Genomic DNA, 16,067 nt, shown 5'->3' with positions numbered 1-16,067 from the left:
TAATGAAGAAAATATCTCAAGGTAACACTGGTAGAGCCAGGAGCCAAACCAGGCACTACCTTCAAGGCCACACCCTTGATTATGGCTGTGTGGACACCATCCTGGAGTCATTCACACAAGAGACATATAAGAGAGTGAGTCAGGTGTAATAATTAAAGCAAATGCAGGAATCAAAGATGCTAAAAAGGAGGACAAACAACTGTCTGCAAACTTCATGAAGGACACGGAGCTCCCTCTTGCTCCTCTTTCACCTTCAGTGAATCTCATGACCTGTATGATAAAGTTCAGCTTGTTTATTAGACACCACAAGTGGAATAATGTTCCATCTCCCAGTAGCAAGAACGACATAATGTGGTCTGTTCCTCAAACTTAGTGAAGATCCTACTAGATAAAATACAAAAAATAAAAAATGAGGAATGGATGGAATTCCATTCATTCCACCTATACTAACTGTGCACTTGAAATGGACTAGCCAGGCACCAGAGAATACACACCACCCTGGGCAATTTCAAGCAATCATGTGACATCACTGAATGCAGAATCAACACCCTCAGAGTCTTGAATCTTCTCTCCAGAAGCTGCATGATCGGCACTCAGGAAGCAGTGCAAGCCAGCTCCAGCACACCATGGTACGATCTCTCATCTCCCTGCTGCCCCAGCCAGGAAACACAAGAGACTCAGAGGTCCTGGAGTCTTGTAATGCACTTGTGCATCTAGTGCCTGGACTGACCCTGAGCTCTGGACTGAGCATATTACTAACACCTCTATGATGAGTCAGACTGCATTTCATCTGTGGATGCAAAGGCATCACGTTGTATAAACATGTAGGTCACCCAAATTCAATTACATTCTGCCAATGAGAGAAGGAGGGGTAACTTAAAGTGTGAGCAGTTTTATCTGCCATTTTGCTCCATGAACAAACATAGGGATCATGAAAAGCTAAAGCTACCATGGATCTTTTATCCTTTCCAGCCCCATATGGCCTCACCGATTGTGATGATTCTAAGGTTGATTATCACTTATTTCCCCTACTCCGTGGCCCAAGAATGCAAGCCAACTACTTCCTCAGATGCCCGACAGGATAAATAGGCAGAAATCTGTAGCATTGGTGGAGGTAAAGCTGATAGTGCTGGATTGGGGGATTTCTCAAGGGGATCTTGCCTTTGTCATGTGGCCTGTTGACTTTAGAGCACATTATCTGAGTAAGGGGCAAATTCTACTTTTCTGCCCTGCACTTGACATCGGCACCCACTGCATACACACACAGACTCTGGACGAAGGGTCCAGAACATGAATAAAAGGCAGCAAGAGAAAAGCAGGGGAGACAGAAAGGCTTCCAGCTGTTTCTTTATTCCAACATCAACCTCCCTTCTGCTTGCTACAGGAGGCACATGGTTTGTGCGCCTTCCTCACACAGCAGAGTATTTAGGAGAAGTGCACCAGGGGTGTGGCTGACGATTATTTTACTCCCATGTGCCTTGAAGCACAGGAGATGAGTCTGTGACTAACACATGTCTGGCTGATCCATGTCCGACTGGAACATGATTGACTACGCATGACTGACTGGATCACGGATGACTGACACATGCTTGTGGGCATGGCCCACCCAGCACACCTCAGCCTGGAGCTTGTCTGAGGGTACCAGTCTGACTCTTGTATGCTCAGCTTTGCAGTGGGGCCAGCACCTTGCCACATACTGATGGGCCTGCACCCTGCCCTCAGGCTTCTAAAAGGCACTCTCTCCTCTCCAGGCCTGGAGCAAAGGATGCACTTATACTTAGCATAGCTGCTCCTCAGCTGCTAACCTGTTCCTTCTTCCATGCTGGGTATTTGGCTTCTTCAGAGCCCAGCATGGACCCTCCAGGTCACTCTACCCAGATAAACCTAGACCTGACTGGGTGCAGTTCTGGGCTCCTCAAAGTGGCTTTTAAAGGCATCTCATGCCACTTTCAGAGTCCTGACCCCTCTCTCCCGAGGCTGCAGTTGTTCAGAGCCCTTGGACAGAGGCAGACCAGAGAGACTCTGAGTAACATGGAAATGCGGAGATAAAACGGCAAGGTATCCAGGAAGTATAGGACTTCTATCTCTCTCCTAACTTTGAATCATGACTCTATATTTGCAAACTATTTAAAGAATACAGTCCTTTCTCATACTTTCCATCATTTGCTCTTTGTAGTAACTAAGATATTTATTCCTATTTTGCAGAGGGAAGATATGGAGGCCCAGAGATATTTTTAAAGCAACTTGTCTAAGGTCACATAGCCGGGACTCAAATCTGTAACGTCTTGCTCCAAATTCCTTACCTTTAGGAGGAAGAGATTGGCAGTGTATCACTACAGCTTAAATTGTCTCTTGGGAAAAATCTGACATTAACAAAGGAGAGTAGACCTGGGAATGGAGAATAGATACACCTTGTCTGTTAGCTAGTGTTCTTTAAGTCCAGTATATTAGTATCTGAGAAATGGAGGTAATAGGAAATTGGGTATGAATCCTGGTGTTTTGTTTGTGACAAAAAGGGCAAGCAGAGAGGGGTGTGGATTTGACCCACTCCTGCCCTCGGGAACTCAACTGACTTTTGGAGAGCAGAGCTGCTGCAGGGATCAACATAGAATTCCAGATACAAGTTAAATCATCAGAAAGAAGATAGAATCATATCAGGAAATGTATATGCTGAATGTTCCACATTGAGTTCAGACACAGCTCCGAGTTTCCTAGGAGTCAAAGCAAAGAGGAGAATTGGTGGATAATGTGCCTCATGAGATCTAATGATGTGAGCTTGATGGAGAGAGCACTGATTTCTGGAGGGAAAGCTTTATGTTAAGCGCTGACCATCAACACAGTGTATCCTGGACAATTACTTTTATAGAAATCCTGTGATAATCTACATGTGTCTTTCTTACATAAAACAATGATAAATAAACAAAAAAGTGATAAACATTAAATAATAAGAATATGCAATGAATCTATTGAAGGGGATTCTATGGGAGACTGAGGTGATATGGTGCATAACTGCAAATGATGGCTGGTCCAAGTTGACAGGGGATAAAAACTGGACAATTCTGGGAGGGAATAATTATGATCTCACCCTTCTGTTGCTCTGAGAGGACAGGGTTCCCCACTCCCGGCAAGTTCACTATGAATTCGGTGAGACTAAATAAAGCCAACAGAAAGTTGGGGGTTAAAAAGGGCGCATACCATCTTTATTCTCACAGTGGTCACCTGGCTATGTCCAAGCACCTCAGTCTCTCCTGGCTATGGCGCTGCCCCCTCCTGTTCCCCAGTACGTGGCTCTCTTCTTCCTTCCTAGGCATGAGCTGTGCAGCTTCCCCTTCCTCTCTCCCCTCCCTAAGCTCTTCGCTTCTCTGCTTCCTGCCCCTAGCACCGCCCCTAATACCGGTAGGAACTCTGTGGGCGGGTCTCTATGGTGACTGGCAGATGCCTGACCAATTCTGTCCAGGCACTTGTGCGTTTTCTCTCCACCCCTACCCTGGGCGGGTACTTCCATGACCGACTTCTCTCTAGGTGGCTCTGTCCGCCTACACATCCTGCAGCCCAAGGTATGCAAACAGGCTTACATAGTATACAATGAGTGATATTAAAAAGGAGGTGCTCACTGGTCATAAATTCCCATTTTCTCCACACCTTCCTAGAACATCAGCCGCCTGATTTTGGCCTTAGCTGTAAGCAAATTATTCACCACTGAGGTTAACTAGCCAGCATAGGAAAACATCCTGTGACTTCATATGAAAGACGATCTTATAACAAAACCAGGCAAATAGTGAACAAAAATTATAATTTGTAAAGAAAACAACTAAAAGCTTGATTACTCTAAAAAGAGGAGGATCACTGCAGTAATTACAGAGCCAAGAGTTTGTCTTCCCAAATGGTCCTCATTTAAAGAATCAACAAGTGCCCCATCAAGTCTCTGAAGTATCATAATGACCCTAACTTTGAAGCCTCTGCCATTAGGAAGTTCCAAGGTCCCACTTTCTCCTTGAAGGTGCATATAAGGTGACCCCACAGCTGGGGTGATCCACCATTTTCCAGTGATTTTTTTTTTTAATGTTTGCCAACATGAATGTATGAAGTTAAATTTATCTGAAATTTCTGTTTTGACCTGCAAAAATGGTAAGCTCATTCAGTTCACCTAATATAAACTTTTAGGAATTTAGGGGAAATATCTACTTGTAACATCTCATTTATTTTAGTTAAACAGATGTATTTAAAATCATTTTAGTCAGGTAAATATATGGAAAATACTGCTTTTCCCCTTCTCATATCTCATGAAATGATATTATTCAAATTCTTCTCATGGATCTTGTTTTGAGTTAATCTAGCAGGGTCTTTGTTTTGAGTTAATCTAGCAGTTTTCTGCCCCACCTTTCGAATCTGTATATGGTGACATCAGGGAGATTTTCTCCCTGTTCTATTCCCAGGAAATTAGGACAGTTGACTTTTCTGATCGTTGGTTGCAAAGGGGTGGCCTCATGACGCCATCAACATGATCACTTAAAATCTCACTTGTTGAGATGACCTTCCAATGGCTTGTTTACATCGCACACTCACACTGTGAGTTTACATCATGAAGAACAATGAGTAATCTGTGTTAAATGTCTTTGTTTTCTCTGTTACCGAATCCATCCAGTGACCTATATAAACATCCCAAATCAGCACTGAGTCAGCTCCCTTCAGGCAGTACAACTAATAATTCACGGTTCAAAATAAAGTAATTTAGGTACTGTCCTTCAATACAGAAACTTTATGAGGCCTTAAATGCAAGATGACTCCATCTTTTCTATGGGAATATTTTAGTGGGGGGCTGTCACCTCTTATATAAGCATATCTGGAGACGACTCTCAATTTTGAGTACAAGTGTATAGCAATTAACTTTTCTGGAAAATTCAGCAGCAAAATGGCCCCCAGGTAACAGAGCAAATAAACCTTTTAAGTAAGATAATAATTTAATGTCTCCAGTTTGGATGCCAAACAACAACAATATATATATATATACATAAATAAATATGTTTTCTTTTGGGCATAATTCAAAGGTAGCTAATTCTACCTGGCACCATGTAGCCAACTGGCTTGGCTGTTCATTTTGTGTCCTAGAACCTGTGAAATTAACCTTGATATCCAATAGATAACAAAATACTGGTCTCCTGGTTGCTCTGACTGCAGACATATTTCTAGTGCACTTAGAAACTGCATCAAATGTTGAAGGACATAGTCTCCTTTTATGCCATTTAAAAAAATAGAATTTGTTATCCTACCCCTTCTGATTCTCACAGTGAACTTAAAAAAATGAGAGAGAGGGGGAGAAATATAGATGAGGGTGGGGTTGGAGAGAAAGAGAATTAAAAGCCTTGGATCAATACTATTAAGATCATATGACTTGACTCATAAATGATTTATATACATGAAATCAAAGCCAATAATATATCAAGGGTCTTAGTTTATTCATTCTAACCCCTTTCTATTGAGTGAAACAGAATCAAACCATGATCAATGGTCAAATAAATGAACTAAAGTTTCTTGACCTTCACGGTGAACATTAGAAGAGACCCAGATCTGCAGTTTGTGAACATGAAATGTGGCATTGAGATTCCAGGGAATATTAACTGGATCAGTGTGTCCCAAACTTCAGACATTTGAGCATCATCATGATTTTTGTCATATCCATATACTACCTGTACTATCATTACCTTAATTTTTTCCTTTTAATATTCTCTTTTTTGTCGACTTACATTTATTTTAAAAGGAAACCTCATGTCTCTATCATACCAGGAAAATCAGTTCCACTAACGCCAATTAATGAAAATACAAAAGCATAACTGTTGCTCTGAGGGATATAACACACCCATTTGCCTCATTCTTTTGGTCTCAAGGAGATGGAATTTTCATGAAACACTCCTAGGTTCTTTCCTACCCTTTCTTCTCTTTCCAGAGGTGGAGAAAATCTGCCTGGCTGGTGGGTGCAGTCATTGGTTCACATTCCCTGAACAGTGGAGCCAATTTATCAAAAAGCCTAGTTTTTATCTCTTCTCCTTCCCTCTACACCCCGCTGCCTAAGTGGGTCTGTTGTTCACTCACCTCAGTGTGCTTCCCAAGGCACCAACAAGGGGCCGGTGGGGTTGGTTCCGAATTCGGATGGAAAGCATAGGGTTGGAATTTCTTAGGTTCTTCAAATTCCAACAAGGATTAAAATTTTTTAAAAATTATCCATGGACTATTTAAAGTCCTCTCATGTAGCAGCAATGACACATTCATCCCATTTGGGGATATGCCACACGTGGACAACAATTTAGGAAGTTGTAGAAATGTGGCCTTTCCTTCAAGCTAGAAAAGAGTGTATGTTGAGTTTAGCCTAATGGAATCTGTTCAGAGTTAATGATATTTGTTTGTAGTAATTGGGGCCTCCAAAACTGAGAGCAAAATCCAAAGCTTTCTAGTAGCCAAATGTTTTCTCCAAGAGCAAGGGATATTCAAAGCATTTAAAAACTGACCCAGTATTGACTGGAACCAATGAGATATTGGTTGGATATATTGATTCTGGATATCTGCGACCAGAGTGGCCTCCTTCAGCCTGGGGCAGTGCAGAATTCTCTGAGACTTTGTTGCCCAGTGTGTACCAGGGGCCAGCATCATAAGCACCTCCTCGGAGATCATGAGAAATGCTGACTCTAAGGCCCCACCCCAGACCTGCCAGATAAGGCTCCACTCCACCAGCCCCGCAGGTGAGCCATGCACACACTGACTGTGTGAGAAGCAGCGCATTTCTGTATTTCTGAGATGCCATCACTGGGTGGGGGGCAATGGGAGATGCTGCTCAATGGGTATAAAGTTTCATCTATGAGAGATGAGTAATTCTGGAGCTCTGCTGTGCAACTCCTGCCCATAGTTAACAAATACCGTAGCATGCACTTAAAATTTTGTTAAGAGGGTGGCTGTCATGTTAAGTGTTCTTACCACAATAATTATTTTTAATAAATCACAGAGGGACACAAGGAACCTCTGGGAGGTGTTGGATGTGTCTGGTACCTTGACAGCAGCCATGATGTTGCCAGCACATGCGTAAGTGCAAACTCATCAAATTGTGCACAACGAGCAGTGCAGGGCTTCTGCCTACCATTACACCTCAACAAAGCTGTTTTAAGAAAAGACAGTAGTCAAGGACTGCCCCGCACCACATTTAAAAGCTGCAAAGGGATATTAGTCAGTGTGCCCCACTCTGAGAGTCTGGAAGTCAGGGAATGGATGTCATTAGGCTCTGGAATTAGAAGCTTCCAGCATCCAAGCTGTGTACATATGCCCCACCTTCCCTCCAGAGGGCTACGGTAATGGCACCAGTGTCCCCAAATCTGCTTTGGGCCCCAGACAGCGAGTTACCAGGCTTCCCGTCAACAGTGTTAGCTTCCTGTTTCACTGTCAAGAAATGCATTATGTCCAGAAGGACTTTAGAGAGTCCCTGAATTAACTTCCTCTGAGTATTGTAGCCTTTGATTATCAAAGAATTAGATGCCCTAAAAAAAATCTTCAACAAATAGGGCAAATGTTAACATTTGTTAAACTTCTGTGGTGGGCACCTGGATGTCTGTTATATTATTTTCTATATGTTTTAAAGTTTGAAATTAAAAGATAAAAGAATCTATTAAGTAACAGGAATAGATACCCAACTGTGATAAGAAAAATTGCAAAGAAAAGGATAAAAATAATCCATAATTCCACTCCTCAGATTCATTGCCTTCTCTTGTTAAAACATAAATTTAAAATTTGCATTTGTATATAATTGTTTAAGCATATGCCTTTAATTTCTCTCCTTCATAAATCCCAGTTGAAATGGTCACAGAAAAAATAAATAAAAATGGGTGAGTGAGGGGAAGAACTTCATTAGTATTTAGGAAAAAGACTTGTACAAAGACTCTCCGGCTCAGAGTAATGGGGACAGGGCGGGACACGGGACATGAGATGCGGGGCCACGGGGCTGCTGGCCCTGGCGAGTCCCCAGAACAGCATGCCAAGACACGAGGAGGCATGTCCACAGCGAGCTGCTAATGAGGGCACGAGAGGAGAAGGCTGCGCCCTACTAACATCTACTGCCAAAATAAACTCAGAAAGGAAACTGCTTTGCCCAGCAGGAAACTTCTCTTCTGCAATGCTGACTCCCCAGGAGCTCACTTCCTACTCACCACAGGCACCCCAAACCTCAGGCCAGCAAAAGAAAACTCCAAAACTACAAGTGGCCCCCTCGCCTCTGCCTGAGCCAAAAAGATTGAAGAAGGACTCATGGGTTCTCTGACAGAAACTATTTCTTAAAACCTAGGAATGGAATAGAATATCTCTCTCTGAAAAGATGCCCAAGGACAGAAAAATTACCAGGGGGTGGAGGGCCTAAGAGGAGGTTCAGGGGTTTAAATCAGGATATGCTTCAACATAAGCCAAGAAAAATGAGGAAGTTTTTTCAATAAATATTCCTACCTCACATTTTCTTGAGATTTCACAAGACATTACATTTTATAAAAAGAGAATAATTAAGAAATACTCTTTCTAGCCAAAAGAAGGCATAGGTTAGGTTAAAAGGACAGGCTTTGGATTTAGACAAGCCAGCTTCAAATTTTGGCTCTGCTGTTCACTAGCTTTGTGAACTCAACCTCTCTGTGCCTTAGTATCGCCATCTGTAAAAAGGACTGGTAAGGACAGTCCCTATCTCATAGAATTCTCAAGAAAATAAATGTGATGATATCTGTCAAATGTTTGGCAAAGCAGTCCCTAATGCTACCTATTCTTCTCCCTGTTTAAAAAGAGAAAAAGCTTACAAATTTTAAAATGCAATGGGCAGCTTCTGGTTTCTAGAGGATGAATTTAGTATACATGTCTCTCCCAAAATACCACTGAAGTGATAAAAAGCATAAATCTTAGTAACCCTGGAAAAGAGAGGAAGCTACTACAGTAGACAAGAAACTCTGAGGAATTCCTGGAAGATGTGAAATGGATGCAGACAGACTGACAGAAAACTCCATAAACTCTGCTGGGGATGTGAAGAATCCTTGGCAACTGGCCCTCCCCTCCCAGGAAGTAGTGTTGCCAGAAGACAAGGAATGGAGAGAGCAGAAGTGGCCCACTCAGGGATTGACAAAGAATGGAAGAAGCTCTTTAAGAATTTTTAAAAGTGTTTTCTTGAATCTATAGTGTATGTTGATTTTTCCTTCAGGAGTGGTCAGAGGAGTTACATAATGTGAGTGTGTGTGTGTGTGTGTGTGTGTGTGTGTGTGTGTGTGTGTGTTTATATTCCAATTCCTCAGGTACAGCCACATAGGAAAGTGACCAACCAGATGGTAAACAGAGGAGCAGTAGAGAAAGCAGCCCTCTCTCCACCAAACACAAAGTCAGCTGTATGTTGGGGCACAGAGCATAGGTCCCAGCTCCTGGGCAGCAGTCTTCTCTCCTCCACAGTGCATACATCTTCCCCCCAGCAAGAGGACTCAAAGAAACATTGCTGCTTGTTTATCATTTCCATAATCCTCAGTATCAGCTACTAAACCAGCCTCCTACTCCACATAAGCAATAATAATTTATAGTTTCAGTTAATGGGCTGTTTTATAGGAACCCACTATTATAATTGGATGTCAAGTGTTGTGAATCTCAGTGGATGAAAAGAGACAACCACTGGGGCCTGGTGTTTAATTTTTTAATGTGATTATTAAATTTCCCATCTCCTTGCTCCTCTGTCTTCGCTGAGTGCAGCTCCCAGCTGAGGCCCCATCTCCATCAGTGCTGTCCAGAATCTTGAAGTTGGAAACAAACCTGTTTCTGGTCCTATGGCTTTTTACTGAGCACAGGCAGCCAGCTGCCCACTGGCCTGGTTGCAAAATAGAGCAGCTACCAACTTTTCTGATTGAGAACCCCCCCCAAAAAACACCCCAGCTAAGAAAGCATCCCAGGTCCCCACGTTTGTTCAGCTCACTTTACACAAAATGAGCCCCACTGCACCCAGCCTGGCATCCCCAGTGCACTCAGGAGGTGACCCCAGGAAGTGTGGGGCTCCTTCCATCCACTGGCCACAGGGCCTTGTAAAGGACTGCTTTGACATTTTTCAGTCGGAATCTGTCCTTAAAGTTCTCCTGCTCTGGATTCTAGGGTGTAGATTAACACAAGATTCGCCAATAGCAAGTGCCAGGGAAGTGGTATACTTGTTTGGGGAAGCATGCTTTTACATGTACAATCCTGGAGGAAAGAGAAAGTACAGCCTTCTGCTAATGAGGGTGAGGAAGCCCTTCCAGGAGATGAGATATTAGGGCCAGGTTGAGCAAGAGAAGGAAAGGACAGTAAAGGAGATGTCATTACCGGCTGGTGGCCTGAACCCACCTGCCTTATCCATCTCAGATCCCAGCTCAGCCAAGACTCTGGTGTCCAAAGCCAAGTACATAACCTAATGGAGCACAAAACTGGGTCCAAGCCTAGCCAAATCAAAGCTAGGCAAGGCCCCAACAGCTCCCAGGGCAACTCAGACACAAGCCAACGTCTAATCTAAGTATAACCTTAGGGACCTCTCCATAACTCATTCTAGAACACTGCTAAATCCAGAACCCAGTGGAATAGCTGCCCTGACGTCAGTCTTGTCTTAACCCTGTAACCAGGATCCATATCCCAAGCTCATGTCAAGACAAGGAATAGGGTGGGGAATCAAAGGCATCAAGTTATGGAAACCATCATCCATTAATCATTACTCGAATCCAAACCCTTCTGATCCAGCATTTATCTACCAAGAGGGAAAAGTACTCTGAGTAGACTTGCCTCATTGCACCCCAAACACCTCATTCCACATGGAATTCCAGAGCTCTAGGGACAGAGACTATCTCCCATCCAACTAGGAAATCTCATGCTCAGCACAGACCCTGTGTAATGATTGCATCCTCCAGGACTAGATGGAAAACACAGAGTTGATTAGGAAGAAGGTGATCTTTGGGGTCCTTCAGACCTGGATGGAAATCCCTACCCTGCCATGTCTTCCCTGAGTGACCTTGCACATGTCTCTTCCCCATTTCCCATGAAATGGTGTCCATGGAGATGGCGATGAAGGACAAATGGAACAGTGACTCTACACGGCCTGGTGCAGAATGTTGGTTTTCTTTTTCTATCTCCAAGGGCAATGTCTCCGAGGATGGTATTAGATAATATCTATTTTCTCTTTCCATCAATGAGTGCAACATCCTCAGAGGGTTTCAGATTCCTAGAGTCTTCGTGACCTGCTGAATCTGCTTCGCCATCCTGCTACCCACTATTCTATTGTACATCTTTCCATGGTGGAGTCTCCATGGCTCTCTGTATCAGTTACCTATTGCCACAATAGGGCTGGGTAACAAACAATCGCAGAACTTCAGAGCAGGGGCATACAGCAATGAACACTTACTGTCGCTTATGAGTCCCTGGGCTGGCTGCGCTGTTCTGGGCCATCACCGGCTGCTCTTGTGTTATCTGCAGTCACTGGGGTCTTCAGCTCTACTCCATGGGGTTTCTCATTGTCCAGCAGGCCAGCCTGGGCTACTTCACATGGCCATGGCAGGGTTCCAGGGGGCGGAGGAAAGCTTCCAAGAGCCCCTGAGGCCTGGGCTCAGAGCTGATACATCATCACTTCCGGAGCAGAAAGGCCAGCCCCGTTTCCAGAGTGAAGTGCCCCTTGATAAGAGGAACTTCAGAGTCATCTTGCAAAGGAAAAGGATTTAGAGAAGGAAGGATTTTTACCATTTTTTAAATAATCAATTATTATACCTTCTTTGTACCCTTTCAGTCTCTTCGGTTTTGAGAAGTACAGAAGAGGCTAGAAGGAATGGTATGCTTGAACTAGAGTCACAAGCATTTGGGTTCTAACCCCTGCTTTACATATGTATGATTTAGCCTTTCTGAACCTCAGCTTTCTCCTCTACACAGTCATCTCAGTAGTAAGAACTCTGACCCCCTGGTCTATCCCCATTACTCTTTCAGTGCATGCCCAACCCAGGGAGTAAGGACAGGAAGAGAAATCTAAGCGACAGATTGTCAAAATCACTGTCTGCTTACAGAGGCAAGGACTGACTTTCTGCTGCCCGTCTCAGGTCCCGGGTCAGCCAGGGCCACAGTGTCCGAGGCCAAGGACAGAGCCATATGTCACCATGTCACTAGGAGGATGGTCTTTCACCACCAGGAAGACATTTCTTCAGGCAGCTCTGCCAATGGTAGAAAAGAAAGTCAATGTGGATTAAGCAACTGTATGATTTATTCTCCTTTATTTTTTATCAAAGTCTGTGGGAGAAAGCAAAGACACTGGCCGTGCCTGGCTCTCTCAAGGAAACATCTGTACATAACACAGAGGTGTTCCCTCCTACCCTCCTCTACTGTCTACCTGCCCCCAGGTGGTGCTAACTGGGCCACTCACAGCTCTTTCTCTAATTAGTGTTTATTTCATTCACATTTCCTCCTTATAATGTTACTATCCTAGAGTGAGAGTCCTATTACCAGGGCAACCAGATCTAAATTCTACTTGGTTAAAATCCACTCGTGGGGACCAAAGACGCAAAACATCCCACAGTTTGTTAGTTCCTTATTTTTACTTTCTGCAGACGAGACTTAGCTGACCTCCAGGGATTCTCACGAATGTGCCCACATAATTCATTTTACTTCTGCTCACCAGCCACAATACCTTATCTCCTCCTATAAGTGGATTCCCCTGTGATCAATACTCGAGACTTACCTCCTGGGGTTGGGATGAGGTTAAATGGATAATGTATTTAAGTTCTTAGTACTGTGCTCGTACGCAGCAAACAACTCAGTAAAGACAAACGACCTGTGTTACTTTTAGTATCAGTGTCTGTATTAGTCTGTCGCCATCCTCCTTAGAAGTCACTGGAGGCTCTCCATTAGCTGGCACTTCCACACCCTACGTCCTCTTTTCAAGACAAAAAACCTCCTCCCACCCATGTTTTTTAAAAATCACCTCGCGGGATACGCCGCTCACCTCTACAAGGTTCTACACCAGCAGATAAACCCAGGTCAAGGAACTGTTACTGTCTCAGCTGATAAAAAAAAGCTTCTGGGCCAAGTCCAGAGAGGAAGCCAGACAAGACCACACACTGCATTTTCTCTGTCGACTCCTGACCCAAGCAGAGGCTAGTGCCATGGCAACTGGGTGGTGCTAGGGAGGCACCTCTGTGTTTCCCTAAGATAAGGAAACCAGCAGCTGGCAGGAAATGAATATGACAGGAACCGCTGGGCTGGAATAGCTATAAATAGGGAAAGTCAATGGAGTGGAAAGGAAAGCATTTAACAGCTAAGTGTTCTTTGCAACAGCAGGCTCACACCTCATTTTATCAGACATTATTTACACAAAAGAAGGTGTGATGGTGTTTATGGCATCATTAGGCATGGATTACTTCTTTAACTGTGAATACAGAAGTGCGGGGGAATTCAAGTGCTCTAGACCTCCTCAAGGACACCTGGGAACCAAGGACAGGCTCAAGGCCGCCCCCTTGGTCAGCCGGGAACACTGTACTCGTGCTCACCAACCATTTCCTCTTTCTCTGGGTTCTCGGCCCACCAACGCTAAATATAGAGTGGAGGCAACACCCTGTCTCAAAAGTCAGGGGCGCAAGAAAGGTTATGCCTCTCCACTTTCAATAACCAACCCCATTTCCCATTTGGAACTTCACAGAACTACAGGACCTTCCACCTCATTTTGTCAGGGCCTCCCTTGGCACAACCCAGGCTATATAATCAAGGATCTGGGGTCTTAGGCAGCACCCAGGCATGGGGACAGAATCTTCTGTCATGGATCACCCCTGAGAGTTCCATTGGTTTCTTTCTTCTCAGCTCTGAGTTCTTCCTGCAGCTTCCACCCAGAGGTGGGACACAGGACTATGCAGCAGGCTGGGAACCCAGTGCCTACAGTCTATGTCCACGGATGCACTGCCATACCTATTTCTCCCGTGGGTGGCCTCTGCCTTCCCACTACTCCAGGGACCCACTGGCCTCCTTCTCCTACCCCAGCCCAGGGATAATCAATTTTTCTTAGAGAGAAGCCCCTCTCTTTCTTTCCAGAGTCTTCCAAGCCACTCGCTCTTCTCCCACAAACCTATCCTCAGCCAGTTTAGGTTCTCAGAACAACAGAAATCTTGGGGGATACTTCTGTCTTCAGCCCTGACACATTCCTTCCCTGAGGCAATCAAACACCAGACTTGCCACCCGCCTGCATGGAAGGAAAAGGGAAAAAACAAAATTACTGTCTCCCAGTATTTTCTGAACACTAGTATTCAAGAAACTCTGACTGCATGTTTTATCCACCAAGCCTGTCCTTTCAGAAACATACCTGTACACTCAGAGCGGTGGTGATCTGTTTTAACCAAGCCTTGAAGATCCAGCTTCTTACTGGATCAGATGCTCCCGCTGGAGGGTGAGAGTCAGTCCAGGGAGGAGGTAGATGGAAGAGACTTTGGAAGCTCAGAATGGAGCTGGGCAGTATCCCTGTGGGCTGACCCCATACTGCAAATTCCCACATCATTCTCTCTTGGATTTCAGAGACCCTTCTGACGAATAAAATCACCGTGCTGCAGGTACCTACACCCAGAATCATGACATTAGTGACAACATGAAGCCATAGCCAATCTCAGTGTCTATTCAGTTGCTCAGCAAAGTCGGAGGTCACCTGCTGTGCTCTAGGAGGGCTGGGGGAGCTCCAAATATCCATTCATTTCCCATTTGGCTATAGGTCATTTTGAATACTAGCTTGATTTCCCTAATAAAAGCTGTTCTTTGAACGAAATATGAGTCCGTATATCTCTTGCTTGAACTTCTTTTCCTTTAGCACCAAAGGAGTTGGAAGGTCACAAAAATTAGGCCTTTATAAGGACCAGAGACGTCTCCTTGTACAGTGTCCTCTATCCTCCCTCAGCTTTGCTTCTTTACTAGATCACTGATAGTTCTTGAATGCTTACTCTGTTCAGACCCTGTTCTGGGCTCTAGCAGTACAACAGGGAACACGAGATAGCCAAGGCATCTTGTGGAAATAACATTTTATGGGGGAAGACATAAGATAAAAAACAAATAAGCAAATAAACTGATGACAGAAAGAAAATGAAGCAGAGTAGGGGGGTGGAGAATAATGGGTCTCTAATTTACATACTGATCAGGAAAAGTACCCTGATGAGGTGACTTTGAGCAGAGATAAGGATGACAAGAAGATGATGGGGGAAAATAGCATTCCATGCAGAGGGAGAAGCAAGTGGAACTGTTCTGCATGTGTGTGAGTAACTGGAAGAAAGCCATTGTGGCTGAGCATAAGCTGTGAGGTTAAAAGGGTAAGAGATGAAGTCACTGAGACATGAAAAGGCCAAAACTTGTAGAGTGTCCAGTCATAGCAGAGATTCTGACTCTAAGTGCCATGAGAGACCGTTGGGAGTTTTAATCAGGCCAGCCCATGATTCATGTCAAAACCATTTCTAAGGCTCAAGTGTGCAGAATGGATTGTCATAGTTGAGGATGGGGGAACAGGAGGAGATGAGCAGGTGGCCCAGCCCATTAGGTGACTGGTGTGGTACTACAGGCAGGAAATGATGGCCAATTAGACCATTGGAGGCAGCAGAGATGGAAGGAAATGGACACATACAGGGTATATTTTAGAGAGAGAGATGGCAGGTCATGCTGAAGCATTGGGTGTTGGGGATGAGAAGCAGAAAGGAAGAAGCAAGCCTAAGACTTGATTTCTATTTTAGAGAAATTCACAGTAGATCACAAAAGACTTTCATAAAATATGTTACTCTTATTAAATGCCAAGGACCAATTTCTTATTACTTGACCTTGGAACTTCCTAGAAAGATGACTGCTCATGCTCCCTGTTCAGTATGATCTAGAGTTTAGATTTCTAGCCAAGGATGGAAAAGTTCCCCACCAAACTAGGGTCTCATTGGGTTTGAATAAAACTAGTCTTGGGGATGGAAGTGATGAGGACTGGGTTCCTCCCCCAGGGACACAGTCTCTGCTCAAACACCTCATCCTTTCCAACACAGTCCATTTGGCTATAGATCATTTTGGCTACTAGCTTT

At 44.2% G+C, this 16,067-nt stretch overlaps 1 long non-coding RNA gene across 1 annotated transcript in view; it reads right to left on the bottom strand.

The window, feature by feature from the left end:
- Nucleotides 1–15,823, bottom strand: part of LOC118967294 (uncharacterized) — a 44,309-nt gene extending 28,486 nt beyond the window's left edge. Inside the window, exons 1-3 of the long non-coding RNA XR_005054208.2 lie at nucleotides 12,989–15,823; nucleotides 12,055–12,200; nucleotides 11,408–11,699 (exon numbers count right to left, since the gene is read on the bottom strand). This is a non-coding gene — a long non-coding RNA (uncharacterized lncRNA). The remainder of the gene's footprint in view (nucleotides 1–11,407; nucleotides 11,700–12,054; nucleotides 12,201–12,988) is intronic.
- Nucleotides 15,824–16,067: the final 244 nt, after the last annotated feature.

Source organism: Manis javanica, chromosome 10 (genome assembly GCF_040802235.1).
Source record: "Manis javanica isolate MJ-LG chromosome 10, MJ_LKY, whole genome shotgun sequence".
Taxonomy (NCBI): Eukaryota; Metazoa; Chordata; class Mammalia; order Pholidota; family Manidae; genus Manis; species Manis javanica.
This window is presented reverse-complemented; position numbering and strand designations above follow the sequence as displayed.